Source organism: Quercus lobata, chromosome 6, assembly GCF_001633185.2.
Source record: "Quercus lobata isolate SW786 chromosome 6, ValleyOak3.0 Primary Assembly, whole genome shotgun sequence".
NCBI lineage: Eukaryota > Viridiplantae > Streptophyta > Magnoliopsida > Fagales > Fagaceae > Quercus > Quercus lobata.
The window spans coordinates 19,010,597-19,016,300 of record NC_044909.1 but is presented as its reverse complement, the minus strand read 5'-3'; positions in this window follow the sequence as shown (position 1 = coordinate 19,016,300).

Sequence of the window (5,704 nt, the reverse complement as noted above, 5' to 3'; positions counted from 1 at the left end):
GTTGGGTTTCACCGATGGTTTTAAAAATTGGAATGGTCAAAGGACCAAAAAGGGTTTTGTTCTTGGTTTTTACTGGTTTTAGCCGCTTTTACTGGACCGGTTTAGAGTCTGGCACCCAGTTTCTTGGTCAATTGAACCAGCTAGTTCAAATCGATTTTTAAAATCATGGTTTCACACCTTACCTTACCAAGACTTCTAGCAAGTCATTATACCAAAGAAAACTCTAAAAATTAAAAAGAAACTATAACAAAACCTAATTTTCATTTCAAAGCTATCAGGCCCTTGAATTTTGACCAAAAGAGCCTTTAAATTGACCAAAAAATCCTATTACAAGTAGAATTCCCATTTGGGAAAAATCTCTGATTTTCAAGCTTCACTTAACTAAATTTTTTTGGCCAATTAAAAGTCAAAATTTGGAATTTTAGTAAACTACAATGTTGTATCACTTAAAGTTAGCTTTTAATTCCGACTTGAATTATCACAACGATATATGAGTTGAAAGTTATGCCTAAATTACTAAAGTATGTGCAAGCCTGATCTAAATTGGACTTGGATTTAGTGCAACTTTCCTTTAATTCTTCTCATGCCCTTCTTACAAGAACCTATTCTATATTCTCCTACAAAAGACATATTCATGCATTAAATTTCATTTTTAAAAACAAAATTAATTATTGAACATCATTCAAAAACCAAATATAATAAAATAAATATGAAAAATTAAGCTACTATCATTGTGGCTCTAGAAAGTAATGACGCTATTAGACCCTATGACAAGTCAATCGCCTATGTGATAGGGATGGCAATGGGGTAGGGCGGTGCCGAAGGATGGGGTCTTTGCCCCAGCCCCACACGGTTTTGTCTTTCCCCATCCTCGCCCCGCCTCGCATGACGGGGAAAATTTTCTTACCCCATCCCCACTCCTTAGGGCCCCACGAATCCCCACCCCACCCCATAAAACTCTACTTCTTGTTAATTTGCCCCACAACTATTACAATTTTTTTAAATAAAATTACTTGTTTCATTAATAAAAATATACTTGAAATTATAAATAAATTTATCCCATCAAATCAAACTAATTTTTAGCAAAAACTTAATAATATTATCTAAGTATTTATCTAAATCTTTCTAAAATCTAATCTAGAAGTCCTTTTTTCCTTTTTTTTTTTAATAATATCTTTTTTCTTTATTGTTTATAACATATATGTGTGTGTGTGTGTGTGTATGGGAGGACGAGAATTCGAGAACAAAAGACAAATAAGAGGATGCCAATATCAAAAGAACAAACCTCAAAAAGTACTGACAGCAAATCCTCGGGGTGAATATAACAACTCATCACAAGCCCAAGGAGACTATAATACTCGAGGACCCCGAGGATACTAGCACATCCTCAAGAGGGCCGAGGCCCAATTCTGAAGACCATCAGGCACCAACCAAGGAAGAAAAAGAAGAATTGTCGTCAAGCAAGTAAAGGAAGAATGTAGATAAAGCATCCATCATCTCTGCATTCAATGCTTTGAACCCACTTAGCTGGCCGTATTAATGAGAAAATGACCATTGAACAGTGTCATCACAACTCATAACCTAGTGTAGAAACTTTCTAGCAAGGCCCTGATGGGACATGTATCAAGGGGAATGAGCCCTAGCCCTCCAAATGGAAGGCCAAGATACAACTTGGGTGACTATATAAGGCAGAGAGGCCTTTGTGAAAGGGGGATGGGAAATTTAAACAAAAAGGAAAAGAAAGAAACATCATTGTAAACTAAGAACAAGTGTAAACCTGTACCTCTTACTAAACCCCAGGAACATAATACAAGCAATTTGAGATTATTGTTAATTAGTTCCCCTATCTCATACTCATTCCTAGTACTCATCCTTTCATTTCAAGCTTAACTCACTTAAACAAGGGTAACAAAGATTGATTGGCATCCCATCTCTATAAATTAATTGTGTGAGGTAAAAAGCAAGCTTGACTTATTTTTCCCTGCCACAATATATATGTATGTGTATATATATTATTTTTATGAAAGAACTTTCATTTGTGAGTCATATATAAATATATATATATATATATATATATCTCTACAAAACATGCTATTATGTTGTTCCAATTTGTTCATGATAGAAAGAACTACAAATAACAGCCACACACAATAACACAAACACAATCCTACAGACCTATACCTAATAAAAATAGAAAACATTCTATTATGTTCATGATGAAATCTATGTTGAGAAAGACGTTAAATGGAATCAATGATTCAATAGTATATAAATTAGTTTCTAATAAAGACAAAAGAAAATGTTAAAATTGGTACCTTATTTTCTAACTTTACTAGAAAGAAAAAAGAGGCAAAAAGCCACGTTGGGTAAAATAAAATAAGCTAATGATATATTTGTTTAAATGATAGGTTTTAGGGTATGAAAAATTTACAATTTAACCCTTATCAACGCAGGGCAGGGCGAGGATGAGGCGAGGTGGGTCTAAAAAGTGTAAACCCATTCCTGCCTTGCCCCATGGTACGGGTCTAAAATCTTACCCCATCCCCACTCCACCACCTTTGCAAGGTGGCGAAAACCCATGCAGGGCGAAGCGGGGAGGGGTGGGGTAAAATTGACATCCCTACTATGTGACTCTGCCTTTTTAGGGATAAACGGGACAAAGTTACCACGTGTTGGTTTGGAGGAATTATTATTATTATTTTTAAATAATAGATGGACTAGGAATGAACAAAAGCCTCAAAAAAAACACAAGTTAGTCAAACTTTTATAAAACGATTGCAATATTTTTCCCATATATATATATATGATAAATAAAGGTATTCAAACCTTTTCAAGTATTTGATTATTTCCTTTGGCATGTGCAATCCCCCCATCCCACACACACTAGATTATTATAAGGAGGAACTTCATAGGGGTAGCCCCAAGATGCTAGCAAGAAATTTCAAACCTAAGATCTCAAGAATATCATGAAGTTTTAAGAACTACTGAGTCAACCCCTTCGGGCTATAATAAATATATTTTTGAAAACTCTAACATACCAATAATTATTTTGAGCTTGAAAGCTTCCTAAATAAATTAGAGGGACTTAATTTACAATACAACCACTCCAAAGTTATAGCGAAGGCTACTCCTAACCTTTGATTGCATTTCAACTATTCCTAAAGAACATAAAAGGTTGTTAATTGTTATTTTTCAATTGTTTGCAACTTTGCATATATTTTTCATGCTCTTTTTAATTAGATTTAAATTTAAAAGGGTCTTTCAGGTTCCAAAAGTCCTTTTCTTTCTATTGGTACATTGAAATCCTTCTATCTGTGATCTTCACATATTATTTGAAACAATACTATGGGTCCGTTTGTTGGAGGAGTGGAAAAGTGGGAGGATAGAAAATGGTGGGAGAGTGGAAAAGTGAGGGGATAGAAAATATTTTAATTCCAAAGAAAAAAAAAAAAAAAAAACAAAAAAAAAAAAAAAAAAAAAAAAAAAGAGCAACGGATTGGACATGCCCATGTGCACTTGCACATGGGCATTTTTGTCATTTACCTATCAAATTCCTCCCACTCAGTTTTCTCTCCATTTTGGAGAGAAAATATTTTGGTGGGCCTAGAGAGAAAACACCTAGGCCCCACCAATTTTTTTTCCCTCCCCTTCCTCCAACAAAACACCCACCAAAAATTTTTCCTTCCATTTTCTCTCCAAAGTTTTCCATCCACCCTATTTTACCACCAAACAAATACACCCTAAGAATAAGAAAGAAACTAGAAAATGCTATGCAGTTGACACTATTTATGGTTTTCAAAAAACAATGCAATTGATTTAAAGTTTGATTACAATATTGCGGCTCTTGTTTTCGCTATTGGAATATCTAGAAAGTTTGCCCATAGTCAACTACACTACAAACGTAATTTACACACTCTCTTCTATCCTGCAGTTTCCGCCAATTAATTTGGAGACTATAATGTATGGCACCAAGTTTAGAACATACGTATATACTAAGACCTCAGTAGAGAATTGTTGAACACGCATCCTTTTGACTCACTTTTTGTATTCTACATTATGTTCCACCAATTATGGTATACAATTAAAAAAAAAATTACAATTACATAGTTCAAATTATACTTTTTTATTTTTATATATAGAAAATGTTAAAATTATACATGGTATTTGCTTACACATTTTTAAAACCATAGATTTCTAAAATATGTAATGGTTTCTCATTATATATATGATTTAGAATTTAATTAGATTTAGACTCTTCGGTTTTTGCACCTAAATGAAATTCAATTTAGAATCTAATTGGATTTGAACTCCAAATGTAATCCAATTTAGAATATAATTGAATTTGATTTTTTGATTTGTTTACGCCCATTTTTGCAAAAATGTACCCAAAAGGCCATTTGGAGGAAAGCACAATGAAAAACAAGGCCCAAAGGCCCACCAAGAAAACCAAAGAGTAAGAAAGGCCCAAAGAAAGAAGTGCAAGGGAAAGTGATCTGCAGCAAGCAAAAACATGTTCTCAGTCTTCACATTATTCAAAAGTTCAGTACCATCAAACAATTTAACAAGCAAATTTTTCTTATCAAACTCAAGATATGCAATTTTCTTCAAGCTTAATTCAACATTCATAGCATCCTTTGCAGCAACTTTGCAAAGTTTATTGTAAGCTTCTTGAAGATCTGCATCCTCAGAGAGTTTCCCATTAGAAGGGTTCTCTTCAACAGATACACTTTCATTGACTAGAGCAATAGCAATGAAAGCAATGAAGTTTCCATCCTCGTCACAACCAAACTCGTCATCAGAAACTTCACCATCACTAAGGGTTACAGCCATAGCCTTACCCTTAGACTTCAAGTAAGTAGGACATTCAGATTTCATGTGACCATACCCTTGACATCCAAAACACTAAGGACCCATAGAATTATTAGAGGATTGATCTACTTATTCTCTAGGTTTATTAGTGTTGTTAACCTTAGTAGGATCATTCTTCCTAAAGTTTCTAGGTTCAACAGTGTTCTTATCTCTTGCGTTTCTGTTGTTGTTTCTAATGAAATTCCTAAAGTTCTTGGCAAGGTAAGCAATCTCTGTAGCAGAGAGCTTATCATTAAATCCACCAACATCAACATCATCAACTGACTTAAGGGTCATTGATTTGGATTTGCTAATCTTAGGTAGGTCCAACTCATAGGATTGAAGAGATCCTACAAGTTCATCAACAGGGATGGAGTCCACATCCTTGCTCTCAGTGATGACAGTCACTTTGGGTCTAAACTCTTCAGTCAAAGATCTAAGAATCTTCCTAACAATTTTAGGTTAATCATAGATTTCACCCAAGTTATATGTAGAATTAATAATATCATTAAGTTTAGCATAGAATTCATCAAAAGATTCATCATCAGACATCTTAATGCTTTCAAATTTAGAAGTTAATTGCTGCAATTTATTGATTTTAACTGCCTTTGTGCCTTCATGCATAGTCTGGAGGATATTCCAAGCAGTATGAGCAACCTCAACATTAGAGATTTTCTTAAATTCCTCCATAGAAACAGCATTAAAGATAGCGTTCATAACTTTGCTATTGAACGCGGTTGCTTCTTTTTGAGAAGTTTGCCACTCACTAACAGGAGTAGTAGGCTTCTCCCATCCGTATTCGATGGAGTTCCAGACTCTCTCATCAATTGATTCAGGAATGCTTTCATCCTTACTT